Below are 27,364 nucleotides of genomic sequence, written 5' to 3'. Positions count from 1 at the left end.
ACTTTTGAACTCGTTACTGATCACTGACCCCTGCTAGGACTTTTTGCTGGAGATCACCCCACTCTGGCAGCCATGTCCCCCCGTCTGACTAGGTGGGCTATTTTTTTGGCTGCCTATTCCTATTGCCTCATCCATCGCCCGGATCAGAGCCTTGGGCATGCCGATGCCCTCAGCAGGTGCCCGCTGCCGGATTTGCTGGAAGACCCAACTCCTGGCATTCCTGTTCTGCTTATTGACTCTATGGACTCTGGGCCTCTTACTTTTGCTGAAGTTGCAAGGGCCTCTGCTAAAGACTCTGTGTTGCAAACTGTTATTGGCTGGGTGCATAGGGGGTGGCTGGCAGGTTCTGTGGGCAGGGAATTTAAACCATTTATCTGCAAACAGCATGAGCTGTCTACTCAAGCGGGTTGCTTGCTGTGGGGAGACCAGGTGGTTGTGCTGATGTGTCTACGGGAACAAGTGTTGGCCACATTGCATGTTGGGCATCCGGGAATTGTGAGGATGAAGGGATTGGCAAGGAGCTATGTATGGTGGCCCAACATGGACAACAGCATTGCCGAATGGGTGGTGTTGTGACTCCGACCCCCGAGTCTTTCCTAACAGAGGGAGAGGACTCAGAAGGTGAAGGAGAGGATTTGACAAGGCCTCTCTCTCCAGGACCCTCCTCTCTGGCAATGCCTCAGGTTTCCTCTGAAGGTCAAGAGATATGCCAGGAGCAAGGCACTTCGGAGCAGCCACAGATAGAGAGTGAGGGGGATGAGTTTTGGCTGGATCCCAGACAGCGTCGGAAGGATAAGCGCGCGCAGCAGAGAAAGAGGCGTGGGCGGGCCAGAGATTGAGCTGAGTCACTGCACCACACCCCACAAGGGATAAAAGGGGGTGTGTCGGTTATTCAGATCTTGTGACGGACAAATTGAAAAGCTCGGAAGTCATATCGTGACTTTCTAGAACCCTGTTAGAATCTCTTTTTGGATTTCTTCGGCTGGACTTTGACAATTCTTTGCTTTGAGGAATTAATTTGGTATATCGGACTGAGGAGAAAAAACCTCCCTTAGTGAGTAAAATCTCTTGGCAGGCAGTTCATGGTTCGCTGCCAAGACTGTTATCTTAAAGGAATTCCTGACTGTTTGATTCATTAACTCCTGGCTGTCTGTTTGTGTGTATGCGTGCGATGGGGACAGAACAGGTGGCCAAGTGTACCTCCTGTCAGGAATCTCGCCCTGCTCCCCCAACGGCCCCAGCTAAAGAATGGGAAAGACCCCGGGGACCCTGGTCATGTATTCATATCAATTTTGCAGGCCCATTCCATGGTCAAACTTTTCTTATAGTGGTGGACGCTTATTCTAAGTGGCTGGAGATAATATTAATGCACTCCATCACTGCAGAGGCTGTAATTAAAGCACTCCGGAAACTATTCACCACACATGGGCTAACAGACACATTGGTGTCCGATAACGGGCCTCAACTCACAGCTACACAGTTCGAAGGATACCTCGTGGGGATTGGGGTCCGACATGCACTCACAGCACCTTTTCATCCAGCCAGTAATGGTCAAGCTGAAAGATTTGTGAGATCAGCCAAAGAGGCATTGGCCAGACTCGGGCCGGGAGACTGGCGGCCAGGATTGATACTTTCCTGATACTTTCCTGGCAGCCCAACATGTAACCCTGTGCATTCTGATGGGACGAAGTCCGGCTGAGCTCTTAATGGGCCAGAGACTCTGCCTCAACCTAGATAGGCTGTACCACAATTACTCCCCTGACGGGTACATGGAAGCCGAGAGTAAGGCTAGAAGCTTCTCCATTGGGTCTCCGGTGTTCGCAAGAAATTACGCAGACGGTCCCCTCTGGGTGGCTGGGCAGATCTCTGACATTACTGGGCCCAGGTCTTATATTGTCGAAGTGAGTAATGGAAGAGTATGGCGCAGACATATAGACCAGTTAAGGGAACACCTGGGCCAAACAATGCCCACCGAGCCAGACTACCAAACAGACAAACCAGTCCCTGACTCGCCAACCATTCCTCCAACAGCTAACTCAAACCCAAAATGGCTGGAGGGCTTACCTGATGACTTCGGTGTCCAGCGCCGCCCTCTCAAGAAGCCAGGCCCATCCAAAGAGTGCAACACCTATTAAAAAATCCAGGAGGTTCCATTGGCTGGGCTGGGAGAGACAAAGAGTCCCTCCGACCAGCCCAAATCCCCGCCTCAGACTGAATTGCACAGGTCAACTAGAATCAGGGAATGCCCTAGTCATCTGCATGATTATGTATGTAAATAGTTGCCTAAGTGTCTTCTGGGAGGGGAGGAGTTTTATGTATCTAATTTTGGAGGGAAAATTAAGCTGGAAAAAGCTCGATGATTATTGGCTAGTACCCTGTGCAAGAAGCTATATAAGGAGAGCTGATCTACTGTACATTTGCTGGATTCTCACTGTATATTAAAGAGTTGTTGTTCACTTCAACCTGGCTCCTGGCTCCTCACTCGCCTGATGTAACTCTAGGATTATATTTGTTTGCACTGTTGGCTCAAGTTCAACTTCTGATCTACCAAGGTACACATATTCTTTTTGCATGTATTGCTACCCAATATAAATTCCCTCATCATGCCTTTCACTTTTCCTATCAAGATCCTATATTTATTTATTTATTTATTTATTTATTTATTTATTTATTTATTTATTTATTTTATTGAATTTCTATACCGCCCTACTCCCGAAGGACTCAGGGCGGTGCACAGCCATGAAATAAAACACATAGATATACAAAATTTAAAATCGAATAAAATGAATTAAATAAATTTGGCTGAATTAATACCCATAATTTAAAATACCCATAAAATACCTATATATGCACCTGTTGACATTTATCTTGCTGGTTTTTGCCAGTTCCTCCAGCTTCTCAAATAATTTTTAATCCCAAGTAATTCCCCCTTGTCCCCTAAAATTGGAAAACTAGACAGTATCTTGGGATACAGAGTCACTTTAACAGTGAGATGGATGCCATATAAATTTAATTAATAAAAAAAATGGAAAATACTTCACTCCATACATTCTTGGAACCACTGAAATACACCTGTTGGGTATATTGTTCAACCAACTCTGTATCTATCTGATGATAATATGTTCCTGCTGCACTCATCTTCTGATGAGGAAGAGAAAGTAAAACCAAGGGCTTCTAGGGTAATAATATTGGAGAGGGGGTTATCCCAACAACGTTAAAATCAGTAACTCCACTCCAGCTGAGACAGATTCAGCAAGTCCCCAGAACATCCACTGATAGCCCTTCAGGCCCCACCCTGTCCCAAGCAGAAGTGTGCTTTAGAGTTGCAACAGCAGAGGGCTGATCTGCAGGTCAGATACAGGTCAGGCTGGCAGGAGAGTCGACTCAATGAGTAATTTACTTCAGCTGGACATCTGGCTAAGCATGGCTGATTTATTGGCCTCCCTCTCTGAGATAAAATACTGAGAACTTTTGCAGTCTCAACTCTGTCATGTTTTCCTTGTGCCATGCTTTGAACTCTGAATTCCATTTTATCATATCTCTCGTCTGTTGCTTTGGATTTGTTGTTTATTTATTTCAGGGTTTCTCAATCTTAGCAAGGTTTAACACTTGTGGACTTCAACTCCCAGAATTCCAAAGAAAAATAGGAGAAAGCCACTCTTTGCAAACTGCCTTAAACTCTTGACTGAAAAGCAGGATATAAATCTAATATATACGAATGCAAAATACAATATGCTTCCACACATACTTGAAAGTGTGGATGAAAAATACTGAATCTGGAAATTTGAATTAGTTGTCTAGGTAGGAGATCCTGCTAAGAATTCCCTTCTCCTCACTTCAAAAAGTGAAGGGGGGATTATCCAGATGACAGGATTTCTCTTTAGTAGCCCCCGATCTCTGCAATGTTCTTCCCACATTAGTTCATTTAGCCTCTACACACCTAATAGTTTGTAAACAATTAAAATTTGTATTATTCCAGTGAACCTTCAGCCCTTGCTGATTCAATTACAAATTTATTTGTTCTGATAGATTTCAATTTATATAGCATGCATAAAAACAACTGAACAACAGAATGAAAACTCAACAAGAAATGGTGCTTAAATAAGCAATTATTCTCGAATAAACTGATTGCAGCTATGGCATTCAAGTAGAAAAGTACTAAGAGGTATGGGGCCAATCCATGCTAGGATTGGTGAAGCTTTATGGGAAGTTATGAAAGGAGATGAAAACTGTAGTACTTAACAGCCATTATGCAAAAGAGATTCATGCACAATGGCTTTCCACCTCCCTTCTTCTGGAAATCAAATCTAGTCTGACCAACTAGAGACTGAGTTGCATTCTATACAATGTGTGTGAATGAAGAATGAGTAAGTTTTAAGTGAATGATAAAGTTGTAAATCTATATTTGTTTCTACATGTCCTCAGTTTATCATAAATGTCAACAAATAGCTGTGGAACTATTACAAGGAACTCTTTATGTGACATTAATTCTCTGAATCTTTCAAACAGGAAGAAAATAAGTTCATTTCAGCGATTGCAGAACAGCTGGAATAGCTGCTAGCACATCTTGCTAGAGAAATCAAGATGGAGCAGATTATTTTTCTAATAATCATTGGGCCCTAATTATCATTTATAACCACAGAACTCTTTGTGAGCATGGATGTGCAATAACCATGGAATCTGGAACAGAAATTCACAAATACACTCTATTTCTAGAAAAGCTGGAAGTAGGACATTCATACTATTGTTCTTAGATGTGCCAACTAAAATCTAGGGTTGCCAGGTCTGCTTCCAAAAAATAGCAGACAAGTGGCGGGGTGTTAAGTAGTAAAAAAATAAAAAAAAATTACAATTAAATTATATATTTTCTTACAAACATTTTAACACGTATTAAAATAATCACTTCAAAACTTTACTTAAAATTCAAAACATCAAATATATTATAATAATATGTAAAATATTAAATTACATTTTACTTTGCTGTCATGTGTATTTTTTATTTGACTGCGCAGCTTTGATCAATTCTTTGTGTTTAAGGAATAATTCTTTAATTTCAGTACAACGTTGAGAAATATTAAAAAATATACAAAGTTCACTTCGAACTGATACAAGCAGTCAGTTACGTTCGTCAGTCCACAAATTTCCCATGACGCTGAAAATTCGTTCAACATTTGCATTTGATACCGGAATTGATGCACAATACTGGAACAGTTTCAGTAAACTCAGAGCTGGCTCTTTCTTGAAAAAGTACGTCCACTTATCGCCCTGCAGATGAACATAAACTTCTTCTAAGGCAGAAATTTCATCGAAGAGAGTGTTGGGTCAACAACACTCTTCTTCTTGCCATGGTGATAATAACCAGATGGAGGATTATTGCGATCAATTAGATTGAAACAATTTAGCGTCTCATATACTGAATCGGTGAAATTATACCACTTTTCTAGGTATGCAATGGCTCTTTGATACACGTTGATGGCTTCTTTCTTGAATTTTTGCACGGCATTCTCAGGCAAATGTTTTTTACTTAAGGCAAATAAAACTTTCATTCCAAAAAACTGCTCATCGTATTTTTTTTGCAAAGAATCATGCAGCTTACACATGATAATGTGAAGATCACATGCAAGAATTTTCTTGCTTTCCAGCTTCAGTAGGGTGTCTTGCATTATTGACATGAAGAAGTGCATGAAATATAAATACAATTCTGAAATTGTTGGTTCATCGTCCTTTGCGAGTTCATTTTCCTGATCCGAAATAAGGTTCCAGATAACCTTATGGCACTCATCAGATCCAAGAGAAATAAAATACGATTTTAGAGGTATCCAGTTTAAAAGAAGTCTTTCGACCGCTTTAAACAAACTTAACCAACGTGTTGGAACATGGCGCAAAACTTCATGGAATTCTGACTCGCAAAACTCAAAAAATGATTTCAACTCTTCTCGTTTCTTCACAGAATTCAAAAATTCGGCAAAAATCTTCAACACTACATTTTTGATATCAAAAGATAACTGCTTTAATGCATTTTTTGCGCTGTTGTGTAAAATGTGATTATTGCAATGAGCATTCGATCTTTGTTTCATTCTAACTTATGAAAAAAAAAGACAAAACACGATTCTCCTATCCTTATTCGCTTAGACTGTACAGCTTTAGATAACATACCATTTCATCATAACCTTTTGAATAAAAAAATGTCCACTATTTTGTGAAAAAAAATAGTGAACATAATGTGAAAAAAGTGGACTGTCCACTCAAATAGTGGACACCTGGCAACCCTACAAAATCCTGCATACATATATTATGACTATAGCTTTTTGAGAAATGCATCCTCCATAAATATATTTAAGGGATGAGGCTGAAAAGATCTGAGCACCGAAGCTGCTAGCAGAGAAAACAGAGAGAGGCCGGAGCAGTGAACAACAGAAGTGAAGGCAACAAATTAAGCCTGAGATTCCAAAGGCAGGATGGGAAGACCCCTGTAGAGAATAAAAATAAATACAGGATAGAAAATAAAAGTTAAATAAATAGGCAAATAATAAGGACAAGAGTGGAAAATTAGAAATCAAGAAAGAATAATTAAGGATTAATAAAGATTAATCAAATAAGGCAAATCTTAAATAATAAGATAGGGAGGAACTGGAGCTGAAACAATTTTTAAAAAATAGGGAAGAAAACGATAAATAAAACTAACATAATAGTAAGCAAGTAAAATAAATAACAAGGTATAAAAACAAGCATAAAAAGACCAAAAAAAAAAAAAAAAGGATAGGAAAGAAAAAACTGCTGGTTCTTTTACTCTTAAAAGAACCAGCAAAAAGAAACAAACTCATGGAACAGGTAACTGATACTATTGTGGTATGCAATATATGTTATAGGTATGTGCTGATGCCCAAAGAATACCCAGATTATACATGTATTAAGTGTAAGTGTGTGAACTACTAGAGAGAAAGTAACGGATCTAGAGGCAGTTCTAGCCAAACTCCAACCTACGCAAGAAAGCTATGCCCAAATTGAACCAAATAATGAATAAATAACTCCCAGAGAATTTGATCCTGTTGATAAACCTTTGGAGGAAGACAAATGGAGGTATGTCACACATAGAAGGAAACACAATAATCAAATAAAACACCAGCACACATCTAACAAACCCCTGCTGCCCAATCTAATCCAAACAGAAGCAGCCCCTATTAAAACTGAGCATTTCAATTTCTCCCCCTAGTTGAAAATACTCAGACCTACAACCTCCCCCTCAAAGAAAACATGCAAACAGTTAGAAAAGAGACATCATCAAATATCCCTAAAAAGTCACATCAACAAACTCACCTGAGATAAACAGAAAAGCACCCCAGACTGCACCCCCTAAGAAAGGAAGGTGAGTGTTGGTGATAGGGAATTTTATTCCCAAAGGAACAGAACCAGCCATCTGCAGACCAGATATACAAACTAGGGAGGTATGGAGCAAAAATCAAAGATGTAGCTGAGAACTTAACCAAAATAATAAAACCCACAGATTACTAACCTTTTCTACTACTACATGTAGGGACAAATGACACAAAAAAGGACTTCAGAACAATATTTTTTTTTTTTACTTCAAATTTATATACCGCCCTTCTCCCTAGGGACTCAGGGCGGTGTACAGCCAAATAAAAACACATAATAAATACATTAAGAACAGATTAAAAAGAAATATCTCAATTTGGCTCAAAATTTAAAAAGACAAACAAATTTAAAATCATTTAAAAGATTTGTTAGGCCAGCCCAGCTTGTTGGAAAAGGTAAGTTTTAAGGGCATGGCGGAAGGCACGGAGGTCTTGGATTCTCCTTATCTCTGGTGGCAGCTGATTCCAGAGGGTGGGAGCCCCCACAGAGAAGGACCTCCCCCTGGGAGTCACCAGCCTGCATTGCTTGGCTGATGGCACCCCGAGGCGGCCCTCTCTGTGGGAGCGCACAGGTCGATGGGAGGTCGTCGGTGGCAGAAGGCGGTCTCGAAGATAACTAGGTCCTATGCCATGGAGCGCTTTAAAGGTGGTAACCAACACCTTGAAGTGCACCCGGAAGACCACTGGGAGCCAGTGCAGCTCGTGCAGGAGCGGTGTTATGCGGGAGCGCCATGCAGCTCCCATAATTACCCGCGCGGCCGCATTCTGGACCAGTTGGAGCCTCCAGGTGCTCCTCAAGGGGAGCGTTGCAGAGTCCAGTCGAGAGGTGACGAGCATGAGTGACTGTGTGCATGGAATCCCGATCAAGAAAGGGGCACAACTGGCGGATCAGGCGAACCTGACAAAAGGTCCCCCTGGCAACAGCCGTCAGATGTTCCTCCAAGGACAGCTGCATATCCAGGAGGACACCCAGATTGCACGCCCTCTCCACGGGGGCCAAAGACTCGCCCCTGATAGTCAGCGATGGAGTCAGCTGACTATATCGGGATGCTGGGAACCACAGCCACTCAATCTTGGAAGGGTTGAGCTTGAGCTTGTTCCTCCCCATCCAGATCCATACAGCCTCCAGGCACTGGAGTGATATTGAGTGATTACGAGCAGGTAGGCAAGGAAGTTAAGGAGTTAGGTGCACAAGTAATTTTTTCATGTATACTTCCAATGAAAGGTCAACATCTGATAAGAGAACAAAGAATTCTAGAAGTGAACCACTGGCTAAAGGGTTGGTGTCGCCAAAAAAATTTGGATTCCTGGACCATGGTCTGCACTACCTCCATGATGGGCTTTTGGCAAGGGGTGGGCTTCCATCACAAAGACTGGGAAAAATGTTTTCAGAAAATGAATGGCTCAACTTATCAGGAGGGCTTTAAACTAAATTTGAGGGGGGAAGGTGGCCAATCTCCAGGACCCAATTCCAAGCAAAACCTCATAGAAAACAAGTCAAATAATAAGGTAAGGCGGGATGGGAAGGAAGACAAACTCAAACACCAAATAGGAGACATAGGAAGCATGCCCAGAGTCAGACATAAAGATCTCAAGTGCCTATATACAAATGCACAAAGTATGGGGAACAAACAGGGTGAACTTGAATTATTAATACATGAAGGTAGATATGATATGATATAGTTGGAATTACAGAAACTTGTGGGATGAAAACCATGACTGGAACATACTGATAGAAGGATACAAACTGTCCAAAAAAACCAGACCCCATAAAAGAGGAGGTGGAGTTGCACTGTATGTAAAGGACCACTACATTGCTACAGAAATGCACAAAACCAAAGATGAAAACGTCCTAGAATGCATATCAGTCAATATAAAAGAAAAAAAGAATGACATTGCCATAGGTGAATACTACAGGTCACCAAACCAAGTAGAAAAAAATAGATGTACTTTTTGCCAACCTACTAACATATATATGTAGGAAACACACTACAATAGTAATGGGGGACTCATTGATGTCAATGAGTCAATTACCTTGACATCAATTGAAATACTAATTCCACACCAAGTGAGAAATTGAATAGGTTCCTGACCAATCTAGCCGACAACTTTGTTGTCCAAAATGTAGAGGAGGGAACTAGAGGGACAGCCATACTGAACTTAATTTTTACAAAGTGATAGAGGGAGTTGAAACCGCAGGAACCTTGTGTGAAAGTGACATGTCATACTAGAATTAATGCAAACACAAGCAATAGAACATAATGATACCAGAGTCCTAGAATTTAAAGGAGTTGATTTTAACAAACTCAGAGAGAACTTAGGAAAGATTCCTTGGATCAAAATCATAAAGGGGAAAATAATTCAAGAAGCTTGGAAAACTCTGAAAAATATTATCATAAAAGCCCAGTCCAACACAATATCACTGAAAAAGAAAAGCCAAGAAATCAAAGAAGAAACCAGCCTGGCTACACACAGATCTCTCTGATAAACTGAAAGACAGAAAGGACAAGTACAAAAAGTGGAAAGAAGAACACATAACTAAGGCAGACTATCAACAGATTGCCAAAATGTGCAAAAACGAAGTCAGAAAAGCAAAGGCTCAGAATGAACAAAGACTTACAACAAAAGTCAAAGATAATAAAAAAAAGTTTCTTTCAACATATAAATAACAAGAAAAAAATCAAAGAAATGGTCGGTTGACTAAAGAGAAGATGGCAAGGAAGTAACAGGCAGCAGAGAAAAAGCAGAGCTGCTTAACTCATTCTTTGCATCCATCTCCATACAAAGAGAAACAATAGTCCAACCTATCAAAACATTATTGTAAAAGACAGACTAGAAATAAAAGTTAAAATAAGCAAAAAAAAAAAAATGGTAAGAGAAAACCTGTCTGATCTTGATGAATACAAATCACCGGGACCTGATGGATTACATCCCAGAGTTCTAAAGAAGCTGGCAGATATCATCTCAGAACCACTGCACCACATCTTTCAAAAATCCTGGAGCACTGGGGAACTACCAGAGGACTGGAAAGGAGCTGATGTGTTTCCAATCTTCAAAAAAGAAAAAAAAAAACAGACCCAGGAAACTACAGATCAATCAGCCTAACATCAATACCCAGGAAGATAATAAAAAAACAGATCCACCAACATTTAGAAACGAGTAAAGTAATAACTAAAAGTCAGCATGCGTTTATTAAAAACAGATCATTTTTTATTTATTTATTGTAATTTGTCAAACAGAAACAAAAACAGGAATAATATAAAAATACAATGACAGGGATGATAGGCACATTAGTGCGCTTATGCACGCCCCCTCTACGGACCTCTTAAGTATTAAGTGAGGTCCACAGAAGTCAATTTGTGACTAAAACTGAAAATTTGTAGCTGAGACAACTGAATCATGTAGAGCATTCCAGATTTTGACAACTCTATTAAAAGAATCATTTTTTTTTACAGTCAAGTTTAGAACGATTTACATTGAATTTGAAGCGGTTGTTCGCACACGTATTATTGCGATTAAAACAGAAAAGATCATTTACAGGCAAAACATTATTATGTACAATTTTGTATACAATACGTAAGTCTGACCATAAGTGATGCAGTTTGGCAGATCATGCCAAACCAATCTTATTTCAGTCTTCAACACAGTGACTAAATTACTATACCAGAGAAATCCTGTGGACATAATATACTTATACTTCAGCAAGGCATTAGACTTATCAAATTTGAGGGTGATACTAAGCTGGCAAGAATAGCCAACACCCTAGATCAGTGATGGCGAACCTTTTAGACACTTCCTTCTTTTTTTCTGAAACTGAAAGGTGTGTGCACATGTGCGAACACGTGCATGCATGGACATGCGCATGCCCGGACATGTGTGCATGCGCAGCAGAGACCTGAAGAGCTGGCCGGCGGGAGGCAGGGCATACCAACACTGGCAGCGGGGAAAGAGGTAAGATCTTTTTCTTTCGTGAGCTTCTGTTTCGTCGTTTGCAGGGAAACAGAAGCTCACAAAAGAAACGCCATGGAGATCTGACCTGGGGCGATGGCGCGCATGCCAACAGAGAGGGCTCTGCATGCCACCTCTGGCACACATGCCATAGGTTCGCCATCACAGCCCTAGATAATAGGCTCAAGATCCAAATGGATCTTAACATCCAGATGGATCTTAACAAAATGAAATTCAAGGTAGAGAAAAGTAAAGTCTTACACTTAGGCAAGAAAAACCATACACATATTTATTGTGTAAAACCAGGCTTAATAGCAGTAACTGTGAGAGGGATAGTGGAATATTAGTGGAGAAGCAATTAAATATGAGTTAAGAGTGTGCAGTGGCAGCCAAAAAAGCCAATGGAATCCTAACTTGCATTAACAGAGGGATACAATCAAGGTCAAGTGATGTACTAATACCACTCTATAAAGCCTTAGTAAGACCACACCTAGAATACTGCATCCAGTTTTGGTTACCACACTTTAAAAAAGATGTTGAGACTAGAAAAAGTGCAGAGAAGGGTAACAAAGATGATTAGGGGACTTGAGGCTAAAACATATGATAAATGGTTGCAGGAACAGGGCATGGCTAGTCTAGTGAAGAGAAGGATCAGGACAGACATGATAGTAGTGTTCCAATATTTGAGGGGCTGCCACAGAGAGGAGGGGATCAGTCTATTTTCCAAAGTACATGAAGGTCAGACAAGAAATAATGGTTGGAAACTGAACAAGTAGAGATGCAATCTGGAAATAAGGAAACATTTTCTGTCAGAGCAATCAACCAATGGAACAGCTTGCCTTTATCACTGGAAGCTTTCAAGAAGAGACTGGACTACCAGTCAGTCTCTTCTTGTCTCAGAAATAGTGTAGGGCAGTGATGGCGAACCTTTTAGGGACAGAGTGCCCAAACTGCAACCCAAAACCCACGTATTTATTGCAAAGTTTCAACATGGCAATTTAACCTGAATAATACGTTTTTACTACCAGTGGTGGGATTCAAATAATTTAACAACTGTTTCTTCCTAATGACCAGGTAGGTGTGGCTGGGGGGGGTTCATGTGACTGAGTGGGCATGGCCAACTCTATGTCACTCATGTGGGTAGTGCCTGTATGAGACAGGCAGGGTTGGGGAGGGAATCCAGGGGTCTCCAGTGGGGGGGGAGGTGGGAGGGTGGTGGGAGGAAAGAAAGTTCCAACCTGTTTGTGTGTTTATATATGTGTATGTGTGTGTGTGTGTGTGTGTGTGTGTGAGGGAGGGAGGGGGAGAGAGAGAGAGAGAGAGAGAGAGAGAGGGAGGGAGGGAGGGAGGGAGAGAGAGAGAGAGAAAAAGAGAGAGAGAGAGAGAGAGAGAAAGCACACCGCCGCCAGCCCTGATATAACTCTCCGAGATTGGATCAGATCTCTCTCACACACACTCTCACACACACAGAGGTTAGATCAGATCTCTCTCTCTCTCTCTCTCTCTCTCTCTCTCTCTCTCTCTCTCTCTCTCTCTCTCTCTCCCTCTCTGCTTTAGGCAGGCTTAGAAAGTTTGCCAGGCCAGGCATGCTGCAGATGCCCCCTGCTCGCCCCTTTGCCTCGCTTCCCTCCTCCACAATCTCTTCAGTGCTCATTCATGTCCCCCCCCCCAGTCTAGCTTGACACAGGCAACAGTGCAGCTCACATTGCCCTTTCCAAGCCCGCTGTCAATGAAGCTGGGCACTGGGTGAGGGCTGGCTTTTTTCCTAGCTTTGTCCAGCTGTCAGGGGGAAAATGGACAGGGGCCTAGGAAGGAAGCCTGCATCAAGCTAGACTGGGAAAGCTGGCTGTAAGAGGAAGAGAAGCCAGGTGAGCCAGACCCAGACCCATATTTTGGCTATCTTTTCTTGGTTGACTTAGACAAGCCATGAATCAACACCAAGAATCTAATAAACTAGTGTTCCTAAATCTCAGGAAGATGTGTGGACTTCAACTCTGAGAATTCTCCCAAAAATGACAACCTATGAGGTAGGTGAGAAGCCCAAAGTCACTAGTGAGTTTTTGTGGTTAAAGTTAGACTGGAATCTGGATCTTCCTGCACCTAAACCAGCATCTTAACTGGTACATGTTATTAGCTGAAGAATATTGTTCAGAACTAATGTTGTGTGAGAAAATATTGATTTGGATTCTTACAATTGCTGGTTGATTTGTTTCTAGAATGTTCTGTGGCAGACTGGAGACTAGATAGATGCACTTTAGCTTACAGTGTGTTTCTACTTAATATACCATTCACCGAATATAGCATATTTATATCATAGCCTTATATGTAAATCAAGCCTCTATTTAATTCGTGATGGAAAAAAAACAACCTGGTGGCTTACCAAAGTATGTGAAACCAGCTCTTATGTTACATGTCATTTGATCTTACTACAAATATATTGATGGTAACACAAGAAAAACAAAAATTTAATACACTTCTTTTTTGTCCAGATATTTGTAATGTTGTACAGTTTTCTGACCTAAAGATTTATCCATTTAGCCATTGATGGGAGATATAGTCATACAGTAGCTAGCATTACGTGAAGGTTTTTATCACATTACAAATATTTCTTATGTTGTTATTGTAGTGTTCATTTCATTTCAATATGTATCTAGGAAGAGCTAATTCTTTATTGGCCTTGTAAATGCTGCTCTTTTTGCATTATTCAGCATAACTCAGAAAAGCTTTCTTTGAAGCATGACTTCTCATTATTAACAACAATATAAAAATACTGAATGTTCATTTTCTTTGTTTTTGAATGTCTTACTTTTTGCTCTGCTTCCTTATTAATGCCTTTGTTTTAAAAATGGGGCATGGAGACTCATGATCTCAGCAAATATCTTAGTGAATATACTTTTGCTCTGGGGCAAGCAGAATTTAATATTCATGGATCTGGCTGAACTTGAAGGGAATCAATGTGGATTCTTAAGCTTTACGTACTGGGGCTAAATATCAGCTATGAACAATTTATCAGAGGGTTGGCAACATTATTAAAGCATCATGTTAGAGCAAGTTATATCTTAAATTTTAAAAAATCCATTGAACGAACTATACCATTTCTAGTTGTCAGTCCAATAAAATATGGCTAAGAATAAAATACTTGGTTTAAAAAGCAGAGATCTCAGTAGGGAACTAGAGAATAAAACAAGACAAAGGAAGGCAAAGATGTCAGGGCATCGATTAATCCCATCATTGGCTCTGGGACAATCACCCTGATTAATTAGAGGATGGGTCATGGCTTTCTCCAAGTTGCAATATTCTGAAAAGAAAACCCGAAGAAAAGTTCTCTAATAAAACTCATTTATTTGTTGTAAAGAAAATAAAACATCTCACTAACTAAGAAAAATAATTGCTACATTTTGAAATAGTTCGGGCCGGCTGCTTTTCAGCAGTCGACACCTCCGTGGCATGAGAACAAAAGAAAGAGTGTGAAGGAATGTGGGTGGATGGACATGCGTAGTAGCTTTTGATAACAATTCTTGGCAAGATACGGAAAGTCTGATAGTCCAGAAATAATTAGCTCAGCTGGTAAATAAAATAACGCAGTGACATTCCCCTTCTTTTGCCAGTTGAGCGAATATCAGTACATCATCAAATAAGGCACATCTTCTTACACAGATACTCATGTTGAGCTGCTGGAAGTGGTTTGTTGAGCATATCAGCAATTTGATCATGTGTAGATACATATTGCATTTTAGCAAAACCTTTTTTCACTAAATGTTTTATGTTTTGATAACGGATGTCAATGTGTCTGGACCTAGAACCTGTGAGATGTGATTCAGAAATATAAACCACCGATTCATTGTCTTCCATCACGGTGATCGGTCGGATCGGGTGTGTCCAGATATCTGTGACTAAAGCATCAAACCAAGTTAGAGAATTACATGCATCTGAAACACAAGCATATTCAGCTTCAGTAGATGAACAAGAAACAAAATTCTGTTTACGTACTTGCCAATAAACAGGACATCCATTTAAGAACATCATATAACCTGAAGTACTTTTATGTGATTTCTTATCACTTGCCCAATCAGAATCTGCATAACAACATAATTCTGCATAATCAGTATGTGTTGGTTCTAACAATAACTTCAAATGTTTAGTGTATTTTAGGTATCTCAATAATTTCTTAATATATGTCCAATGAAACTGCTTTGCCTTACCTACGTGTCGAGATAAAAAATTAACACTAAGTGCAATGTCGGGTCTGGTCCAACTACTAATGTACAATAGTGACCCAATAACTGAACGATAAAGTGTTTGATCCTCGAACTCAGGACTTGCTTCTTGTGTCAAGTTGTGAAAATCTGTTTGCATGGGTGTCTTTGTTGTGTTAGCATCCTTCATGTTGCAATGATGCAAAATTTGTTCAATTTTATCTTCTTGTGAAAGACTAAACCCCTTCTGTGTTTTTTCAATCTGAACACCTAAATAAGTGCTAATGTGACCTAATGATTTCAATGTGAAATATCTCTGCAAAGCTTTGGCAAAAATTTCACTCATTTGCTTATTTGGACCAATATAGACAATATCATCAACATAAACAAGAACCATCTCATATGCATTGTTAGATCTTTTTGCTGCTGGACTTCCTTTTCTTCTTTGAGCTAAGGGAATGTTCACCATAGCATATGAACCAAAAATATGGATGTTTTTAAGATCGGGCTTGTAGCCATACAACATGAAGAAAGGAGTCTGATTTGTTACACTGCTCCAAGTACGGTTCACAATGTAATTTGCATATTTTATAGCTTCACCCCAGTATATCTTACCAAGGTTGGCATCTTCTAGGAGACAATGCATCATGGTTTGCAGTACCCCTTGTCTTCGTTCTACGACCCCATTATGAGCCGGTGTGTAAGGGGCTGAAGTCTGATGAATAATTCCATTCTTACGCATCCAGTCCTGGAAACGCTGAGACATGAATTCGGCACCACGATCACTCTGGATTCTGGCAATGAGAACTTGGTGTTGGGTAGAAACAAGGGCTGCAAAGTCTTTAAAGATCTGAAAGGTCTCTGATTTTTCTTTCATAGGATATACATATCCATACCTAGAGTAATTATCAACAATTGTTAGAAAATATTTTCTACCACCAAATGATGGCGGGAATGGACCAACTATGTCAGTGTGAACCAAATCAAAAATGTGTGTTGACAGGCGTGTAGTGCGTTTGGGAATGGCTGCTGCTTTGGATTTGGCCTTTTTGCAGACAGCACAATCCAAAAACACCTTACACCCCTTTAGATCCAAACCTTTTGCGAACTCCGGCATCTTCCTAAGAACATGGAAACTGGCATGCCCCAATCTTCTATGCCATTTATGGATACACCTGGAATGCAAAGGTTTACCAGTTAGTGAATTCTCAACATTAACAGTTTTATGAGGAACCTCAGGCTTGCTCTGAGCAACCTGTTTACCAACTCTCTTTTTGTTGGCTTTAGGACCCTTTGGAATAGCAACAGGATCTCTCTCTGGAGCATCTCTCTCTGGGCCTGTGCTCTCCCTTTTTGGAGTGTGTATACTTGCCTGTGTTTGCGTTTTAGGCTTTGGCTTTAAGTAATAAACACCACCAATTAATATGGTTCCAGCAACAATATAACTATGTAACTTGCATTTTCAAGGTGGTGAACCTGAAATTTTAACATTCTAGACAAGTGACTCTGACTAAGCAAATTACTGGTTGCTGTTGGTATGTAATAAACATCAGGAATGAATGCATCGAGCTCTTCAACATAAACAGTTCCTTTTCCTTTGACCTGACAAGGATGATTTGAAAAAGAATAAAGTTCACGTAGTTCTGGTTCAGGCTCGTGAATCTCTGTGAAAAGTTCCTTTCTGTAGGTAACATGCAATGCTGCACCACTGTCCAAAGTCCACAGGAATCGTCTGTTGTACTCTGGTTGAGGTTGTGGATCATTGGTTAAAGCCAATGTGGCGAGTGGAGTTTGTGGATCACGCCGGGGACCACGACAACCTTGTCTTCCACCTCTGCCTCTGCCTCTGGAATCTGTTCCTCTGGGCTGGTACGTGACGGGAGCTGGAACTCGTTGGGGACAATCCCGAGTGGCATGTCCCACACGATCGCAGGTGTTGCACCTTGGCATCCTTGGAGCGTAGGTCCTTCCTCAGAAGGGGCACCTAGCTGGAGCTCTTGATGCGGGTGGTCTTCTCAAATGTTGCGTGGCCAACATGAATGCCTCTTCTTCAATTAAAAGTCTACAGACATTGTCCACTGTGCGTTGAGCAATTGGGACTTGGTTAATTTTTGTAACAGCATCTTTCCATTCATAATCCAAAGAGTTAATAATGATGCTGATCATTTGAATATCTTCAATGTTATGGCCTCTTTCTCTTAATTCTGTTCTTAGTCCTTTCAGTTTGGTCAAATGCCCTCCAATTTGTTCACCAGGTTTCAATCTCGAACCGTGGAGTTGAGACATGAGTAAACATGAAGATTCAATTGAGACAGGCCTGTAGCAATTTTCCAATTCAGCCCAAATTTGTCGGGCTGTTGTATTTGGTGGAAAAGTGACCTGCAGTTCAGTATCCATGGACATCAATAATGTTGTGCGAGCCCTTATCTCTAAATCTCTTATTGCAAAAGTCCAAGGCTGAGCAGGAGGGTTGAAAACCATACAGTGAGTGCCTTCTCTAAGAAGCAATAGTGTAATCTCACTGACCCAGGCTTTATAATTATGTCCTGACATTTTTAGTTTTGACTCCCCAGTTAGTGGAGAGACAGAAAATGCCTGGTAAGGAGCCTGCATTTGGTATGCTGGCTATGCTGGCAGAAATGCCTGTGGTATTTGCTGTGCCTGTTGTGGACCTAAAAATGGTCTTGGTTGTGCCTTTGGAGGTGGACCAGGAGCTGGCCCTATTTGCACTTGTGGCTGTGGCACATATGTAGGCATTTGTAGCTGGGGCACATATGGAATGTGCTGTATTCCAGTTGCCATTTGTGCTTGAGCTGCAATATTAGCATGACCTGCTGGAGATGCAGTCATTTGCCTTTGCTGCACTAAGCGTGGTTGTGTTCCATCTAAAAGGGCACCAACACCACCAGGGGGTGTTGGAGTTTGGGCCCGTGGAGACACTTGTGGCATTTCAGCTTGAATCTCTGAATGAGTTAGAGACAGGTTTGCCAGGGTCTGCTGTAGTAATTTAAAGTGTTCATCTACGCTTCGTTCTGTTTCAGCTTCCTGTAGTAAATTACTTTCGCCAGCAGATGGTGCTGCACCTTTAGTTTCGGGCAGCTTTGCAGTTACAAGAAATGACTGCGTGGCAGGTTTATGTGTAACTTGATCAGGGAGACTTTCATGTGACGTATGTAGTGCTCTCTGCCTTAATTGGCCTGACACAGAATCCACCAGGGGGAGTGTCTTTGGCTCTGAGGAAGAAGACAAGATGGCGCTTTTTGAAAAACTTAAGTCACGGGGCTCTGCCTTTTCTTGTTCCAGCATAAACAAATCTCTCTTAAATCGAAACAGTTCATTTTCATAATATTTTACATGCTCATGGTAGGATTTGATGGCCATCTCATGCTGGGTGATTTCAGGGCTTTGAGGAGGATAGTAAATTACTTCTCTCTATATATGTGAGGAAGAATGCTCGGCAGTTTGTGGAAACTTTCTTGGCCTAGCACCAAGCACATTGTAATCTGAGAAGGAAAAGCTACCGACCTCAGTCGCAATTCATTATCTTCAAAAGCAGCTGTTCTGATATCTCTCCTTTGATGTGTTTCCGAAAGCATTTTCAGATCTTCCTCACCTATGGCACCTTCTTGTCCCAGTTGCGTAGCTGTAGCAAGAGGCTGGAAATTTGAAAACCTCCTTTTTGCCACCTTCTCAGCTAAATACATTTTGTATTTGTTTTTCTTCTTCTTCTTCGGCATCTTAGCAAAAATAATTAGCGTACCTCAGTAGCTAAAAACTAATTGCCTATGCGCTCTTATCAGAAATAACAAAACAAGGAAAAAGCCATAAATCAACCGTCCGTCTGCTACCAGATGTCAGGGCATCAATTAATCCCATCATTGGCTCTGGGACAATCACCCTGATTAATTAGAGGATGGGTCATGGCTTTCTCCAAGTTGCAATATTCTGAAAAGAAAACCCGAAGAAAAGTTCTCTAATAAAACTCATTTATTTGTTGTAAAGAAAATAAAACATCTCACTAACTAAGAAAAATAATTGCTACATTTTGAAATAGTTCGGGCCGGCTGCTTTTCAGCAGTCGACACCTCCGTGGCATGAGAACAAAAGAAAGAGTGTGAAGGAATGTGGGTGGATGGACATGCGTAGTAGCTTTTGATAACAATTCTTGGCAAGGTATGGAAAGTCTGATAGTCCAGAAATAATTAGCTCAGCTGGTAAATAAAATAACGCAGTGACAAAAACAGTAACATAAAAACAGAATCTCATAACTTACTCTTGGTGGGTCTTTATTCAATGCTGTTAGCAGGTTCAATTTCCAGACAGTACTTGGATATTTTATTGGACACACTAGTTGACTGCAAAAGTCAACCTGCAGTTGCAGTGTCACCTGCATAAACACAAAAGTATAAACAGCTGATTTTAACCTCTGGAATTGTTTTTTTCTGCCAAAGTTTTACACCTAGAACAGAAGCCTCATAATAAAAAGATAAAGTCTGAGTTCCAAACCAACCCATGAGATGTTTATAAGTACTGTATAAGTCTTTTATTTTTACAACACCACAATCCTTTCCCAGAAAGTATAGTTAAGAAATACTTTTTGCTATTGTATGAGCATTAACAAGACAAACAAATTGATAAAATTTGAAATAAAAATAGCAATTTAGGAAGTAAAACTGTCTTAATGGTGGTGTTTCTTCTGAGCCATAATAATTTAATATTATCTCATTTTCTGTTTTTAGGTTTAATAGCTTTTATTACAAGGGCAAACTTCAATTTACAAGATGAGATAGTGTCATATCCCTAAAAGTGATACTGTCATTCAATTGGAAGAAGGGGGAGACTTGCATTCAATTTAATAGCATTGCCTGTGTCAACAGATATTTTACAACCTATATCCTGGCGCCAAAGAACCCTGAGATCCTCTTAATGTAGAGGAATGTTTATGATAGCCATATGGGTTGTTTCACTTTAAAGGATAATGGTATGAATGCATGGTTGCTCGGGTTCTCAGGGAAACTAGAAAGAAAACATCTTCTCACTTGTATATTGGCTAAAATCTGCATTCTGACTTAAAGGGAGGGGTCTCTACTGCTTTAATCCTACTTGTCTTGCCTAAGGGTATTCAGATCTTGCTTCAAAGTGGGTTGCTATCACTTCTGCTTAATAAAAGGATCCTTTTGGGGCTTCCGGTTTGCTGCTTGTCCCCGCTGGACGCTCCTTCGGGATCGTCGAACCCACTGCCTGTAAGAGCCGCCTTTTTCAGCGGAATGGCGGCTCGAAAAAACTCCGTTTCCATTAGGAAACGGAGATAGAGCCGGCTGGGGTGGGTAGAGTCCTCTGCCTAATCCCAAAAGTTTTTTATTTACTTTTGGGAGGGAGCAGAAGAGACTCCCCGTATCCCCAGCCGATGCTCCGGGCTCTGGGAAATCTCTGCTACACGCAGAGCTAGGGGGCAAAAGCAAGCCTGTAAATCTGTCAAATAAATTAATTAAAGAAGATATGAGTTGGACCTCTGATCCTGAAGCGCAAGTATTCTTTTTATTCTATTTTGCCTAAGAAGTGAAGTGAAGGGAAAAAAAGTTTTTTTTTAAAATGGCAATTGCTGCTGCGGTTTGAAGAGAGGCTGAAAGGGAAACTCCTTCCATCTTCAATTACAAAGTAGCGGAATGAATACTTTTGGCTGTAACTGAGGCAAAATCTCACTCTCACTTCTGTTTTTTTTTTCTTTTTTTTCTTCTCTTTGAGGATCTGATATTGATCTTGGTTGGAAAAAAGTTTTTTTTTTTCTCTCTTTTCCAGTAAATTTTGTCTGCGTGGAAAAATGGCACTGAGACTTATAAAACTAGACAAACAGGCAGTGGGGGGGGATTCCCCCATTAATAAATTACATCAACAAGTTTTAACTCTCCAGTCTCAGAAACCTGACTTTAATATAATAGAATTTCTTCTTGAGGAGATTGTAAGAAGGGATGAGATTGTGAATCAGCAACTTGAAAAATTTAAGTTGGAAATCAAAGAAATTGGTGAATTGGTGAAATCTAAGTTTGGCTTTTTGGATCGAAAGATTTTAAAAGTAGCTAAAGGCTTAGCAGACTTTATGACTCAGTTGGAAGCAAATACTAACTCTAAAATGAAAGAAACTGAGGAGAATTTGGATGACAAGATCCAAAAAATTAAAAAGGATTTGGCAAACATTCAGGATAATAGTTCAGAAGACAAACTTAAAATGGAGGCTGATCAAAAGTCTGTTAATGAAGAAAATGTACAATGTACAAATGTACAACAGAGGATTGAAAGAGAAGTTTTAATGATCCAATACAATTTTACAGAATATGCAATTAGACTGAGAGGTTTGCAGGAAGATGACAGAGATGATTTAAGGAAGATATCTTCTGAAATTCTGGCTGGGATTTTAAAGGTTCAACCTGATGAAGTGTTTTGCAGGATTGACAGAATTTATAGAATAAACTCCTGGTTGGCAAAACAAAGGCAATTGCCTAGAGATGTGGTGATTTATTTTACAGACAAAGAAATTAGAAATAATATTGTCCAGAATTCTTATGATTCTGCTTTGCAATTTCGTGGAAGAAAGATTTGGATTTTTAAGGAACTCCCGCCCAAGATGTTAATGGAGAGGAAGAAATTTGGTTTTCTAGTGAATGAGTTAAAAAAAAGGAATATTCTATTTAGGTGGGACGTCCCAGTTGGTTTAATATTGAGATACCAAGGAGTAAGATACCAACTGAATACTGTCGAAAAAGCGGAAGAATTTTATCAAAAAATTTTAAAAATAAATTTAACATCTTTAGGCATAACACAGGACAAGCAAAAGGAGTTGGAAATAAAGGGAAAACATCAAATTACAGAGGCTGTGGTAGATAAACTGTCTTTGGACTCCTTGGATACCCCAGCTGGATTGTCTATAAATTTGAGAGCAGTGTCATCTGATTCTAATGTGATGAACTATCAACTTACAGACAAGTGCGCAAATCAATTAGTTGATATACAAGTGATGGAAAAGACATATGAGATAATAAAACAAAACCAACAAGATCAATTTACAAAGCAGAATGACAACCGAACAGCTGATACACAACTTGTAGGAAGGAAATCTGGATGGAAATGCAACCCGCAAAAGAAAAAGAAAAGAAACAGATCTCGTAGAAATAGTAGTTTCTAAACTAAGCAACAGTGAAGCCAGGGATTTTTTAAAAAATAAATGAATATGTGAAAAGATATTGGAGGCGAATTATCGTTTAATACTATCTTGAGGAAAGTGGCAGATCTCTGCAATGCCGTAATTTTGGGATGTGGAAAGAGCCTTACACTGTTGGATTTGAACTATCTATTTTGGATTTCTTTTACCGATAAATATATTATATCTATTTCGAGTTACAAGGCAAGAGAGTCATGCTGGGGCATGCAGAAGATCTGGCTGTTACCCACTAAGATGATGGGGATTTATAATCCTGATGAAAACCACAATTACAACTATATGGAATATAATTATAATGTCACTCGGGTGGTTGTTTTTACTTTTATATATACATGAGGATATTCATTATTGATGGGGGCAGAAGATGACTGAAGATTTTGAATAAACTGTTGCATCAGGATGCTATGTTACCCTATTATGGATGATGGATTTAACAATCTAGTGGAAAGACATCAAAGAATTATAAATGAATTATAAATTTAAAGTTATTGTCTTTTCTTTTTTTATAAAATGGAATGTATATATAGACATATGTATATTTTAGCAGAGTGGGCAGTGGATTATATTTAGAATTGTAGTGCATGGTAATCTTGCAGGAAACTGGGTTGAAATAGGTTAGTTTAGTGATTGATTAGTTTAAGAAAAAGGATTTTTAAGTCATATATTTCGGGGAGTGGAAGAATTGGATAGAACTGAATAAATGTTAAATTTGGAGAAGGCTGCTTTGAAATGTTAAATTAATATATATAAAAGTAAAGGTTATGTTGTTGTAATAATAATAATATTTTATAAGTTTGGGGGAGGAGAAAAAGGGTAGATTGTGAAAAGCGGAGAAAAGTGGAGTTATAAGAATACTATGCTAAGGGTCAGTATTTTGAGGAGTGAGTAAGGGCATGGTAAAATATTATGTAATTAATTATGAATTAGTTTATTGTTGTGAAGAAGAAGTCACAGGGGGGGATGGGTGGTGAGGGGGGGTTAGGGAAGAAGGGAGGAAAAGGGGGAAAAACTTGTATTTGAAAAACTTTTTCAATAAAAAAAAAAAAGAAAAAAAGAAAAAAAAATAAAAAAAAGAATAAAAGGATCCTTTTGAACGATTACGTTTCAAGAGTTTTTACTTTCTTAAGTTGGAAGGAGAGGCAATCTTTACAGAAAGCAAGATCAGCAAAACGGTCAACCCAGAGAAGCAATCTTCGTTCTACGGAGGGGACCTTGTAAACCATGTCTGAACAAAGCAGAGAACTGGAAGAAGCCGATTGCTGGGGGGAGACATCAACTGCCATCCAGTCAGATGTCTGTTTCGTACACCCCATTGGAGAAGAGAGGGTAACCCTGGAGAATCCTGAAAAGCCCCGCTGGTCAATTGGCATCGGGAAGAAAGATAGCTGGGATGAGAGAACCAGAGGAGTCACCCTCAGCTGTGACAACTGAAACCAGGGTGGAAACTGGAACTAGAAGCCCTTGCTGACCAGGGGGGACTAACCAAAGCACCACTGAGGGAGGATTGTCTGAAGAGGCATATAACCCAATTGGTGATGGAAACTTTGGAAAATCTCAATATCCGAGGGGAGCCAGGGCAACAACCAAAGGGCGTGGAAAGGGCAGCAGTCGTGGATGATGCCACGGGAGGCACCCACCTTCTGGAGCCTGCCTATTGAGCAGATGGCGCAGCAGCAGCGGGAGAAGACCCAGCAAACCCTCCCTCCCAGGCAGCACGCACACCGGCACCCATCCCCAATCAGCCCTGAGTCCCGCAACTGGAAAGAGAAACTCTTTCCCTTGGGTTGAAGTTTGATGGGAATCCACAGAAATTAGGATTCTTTGTGGCACAAGTGCTCACCTACATGCAAGAGTATGGGCGTGATTCCCAAACCCAAGGATCCCGAGTTCGAGTTGTGACCCTAGCCCTAGAGGGTGCCACTGCCAAATGGTGACCCTGCATAACGCCAATGCACCAGAACTGCAGGATTTCAACCATTTCATGATGGCCCTGTGGCAACAGTTTGAGGACCCACTAGCAGATCGCAAGGCATGCGACCGCATTAAGGCGGTGAGGCAGGGGTGACGGCCAGTAGCAGAGTATATTGAAGAATTCTGGAATCTCGTGTTTCATGTGAACTGACCAGAAGATATTTTGGTGAGTTGTTTCAAGGACAGGCTGAGTGATGATCTATACAATGTCTGTGTGGCCTGAGGTGCACCGAATCACCTACATGAATCACCATCACCGCCAAAGAAGCTGAGATCAATATGGCCAGAAACCAGTATCGAGCAGGGCGAGCATGGAAGAAATCCCCACTCCAATGGAAGCAAGAGCCCCTCAAACCACAAACTGCATTCTCTCTGAAATCCTCAACCTGTTTCAAGTGTGGAAAAGAGGGGCAGAGTGTTGTTCGCAAAAACCTACCTGGAACCACCCACCAGGGGGGAACCCTGCAAAACCGTGCTGGCATGGGAAGGAGACTGCCCTGAGGAGCCGGGAGACTGTAGCATTTCCATCCCTCCCCCTCTTTGGGGAGGAAACCCTGGCATCTCAGCAGGAGGAATCACCTCATTTGGAAGCGATCCAGATGATGAACCACTGGTAAGCAAACTGATTAAACCGCTTACCTTCCCCTTAAGACTATTTATCTCAAACCAGGACAGGGAGATAAATATCTCCACTGTAGTGGAGTCAGGGTGCACCCGTTGTTTCATTAGCCCAACCCTAGTAGGGAAGTTGGGGATTAATGTAAGAAAGCTGAAAAACCCCATCGCTTTTTGCCAACTAGATGAGTCAATAGCAGGAGGGGAGCCAGCTTCTTTTGCTACCGAGCCTCTAGATATAAGCATCGGAAGCCACGAGGAAATGCTTACATTTCTAGTGGCACCTGGCATGGAATGGCCATTAGTTTTGGGCCTTGCATGGCTGAAAAAATGGAACCCCAAAATCAATTGGAAACAAGGCATCATAAAATTTCAGATGAACGTGACTTTTGCTGAGAATCCACATAAAGGAACTGAGGGGGCAGAGAATCAAGAAACAGCCATGCCTGGTCATGCCATACCAACTGAGGGCATACCCATAGAATACAAGGATTTGGCTGAAGTTTTTAGCGAAAAAGCCTCAGACGAGCTCCCTCCCCACAGAGCCACTGACTGTGTGATATAAATCTTACCCAGCGCTAAACTCCCTAAACCCAAGATGTACAGATGTCACCGAGGGAGTTGGAAGAACTGAGAACATTTATTGAGAAAAACCTAGCAAGGGGTTTCATTGAGCCAACCCGACCAAAAATCGCAGCTCCAGTGCTCTTTAGAGAGAAAAAAGATGGCTCAAAACATCTCTGCATTTATTTTTGTACCCTGAATGCAATCAGTGTGCAGAACATGTATCCCCTCCCCCTTATGAAAGATATGCTAGCACACCTCGCTAAAAGGAAATTTTTTTCAAAGCTGGACTTAAGGGAGGCTTATTACCATGTCAGAATGAAGGAGGGGGATGAGTGGAAAGCGGCATTTAACACCCCCCTCGGGTGCTACCAATTCAAGGTGCTCCCCTTTGGGTTACAAGGAGCCCCTGCAGTGTTTATGCAGTTAATAAATGAAGTGCTACATCAGCATTTGTATAAGGGGGTTCTGGTCTACTTGGATGACATTTTAATATATACCAAGACCAAAGCAGAACATGTAAAATTAGTCAGGGCAGTTTTAAACAAACTCCGCTCTGCCAAATTTTATGCTAAACTTTCCAAATGTGAATTCCACCAAGAGAAAATTGACTATTTGGGGTACCACATTTCACACCAGGGGTTTGAGATGGATCCTCTAAAAGTGCAGGCTGTACTTGACTGGGAGCGTCCACGCACGCGTAAACAGTTACAAAGGTTCCTGGGTTTTCCCAACTTTTATCACCAGTTTATCCTTGCATTCACTCAGATTGCCCTCCCCATCACCAAGCTCTTAAAAAACGAAGGGGGAGGACAACCCTAAACCAAAGCAGCCATTGAACTGAACTATGGAATGCCAGGCGGCATTTGAAAAACTTAAAAGGCTGTTCTCAGCAGAACCAATTCTAAAACACCCAGACACGGAAAACCATTTGTAATACAAGCAGATGCCAGTGATGTGGCAATAGGAGCAGTCCTGCTTCAGAAAAATGAGCAAGACCAACTACAACCATACGTTTCAAGAGTTTTTACTTTCTTAAGTTGGAAGGAGAGGCAATCCTTACAGATAGTGTTCTTGGTTTTTTTTTTTAAACAGTGACTCAATACTGTGGAGAAAGGGAGGGGTTGGCAATTTTTGGAATACCAAGAAGTATCAAAATGTTATGCTGGGGTTTTTGTTCAAGTCAAGAATATAATTCAGATTCTGCGAAGCTTATTTTTCATTCTGCCATAGCCGAATTACAAAATTCAAATTTTACAAAATTTTGTCAAGTTTCCTCTTGTAATTTAGGATTCACATCAATAGGGTCTGCTAATATTAGGCCTATTTTGTCTGCATAGAGATTGATTTTATGCTCAGCTTTGTTGATAAACAAAACAACCTGGTCTGATCTAACAAAGGTATAATATCTTAATTCCCAATTAGTTCCTTAGTTCTCTTTAACTCTTTAACTGTAACCATAATTTCAGAATCATGGTCAA

At 40.6% G+C, this 27,364-nt stretch overlaps 1 pseudogene; it reads right to left on the bottom strand.

Annotated features, from left to right (window-relative positions):
• Positions 1-33: 33 nt before the first annotated feature.
• On the bottom strand, positions 34-19,254 carry LOC139319821 (uncharacterized; annotated as a pseudogene).
• Between the last annotated feature and the right edge of the window lie 8,110 nt (positions 19,255-27,364).

This window comes from Pituophis catenifer, unplaced genomic scaffold, assembly GCF_029215685.1.
Source record: "Pituophis catenifer annectens isolate HBS135680 unplaced genomic scaffold, rPitCat1.0.hap2 SCAF_7, whole genome shotgun sequence".
Classification (NCBI taxonomy): Eukaryota; Metazoa; Chordata; class Lepidosauria; order Squamata; family Colubridae; genus Pituophis; species Pituophis catenifer.
This window is presented reverse-complemented; position numbering and strand designations above follow the sequence as displayed.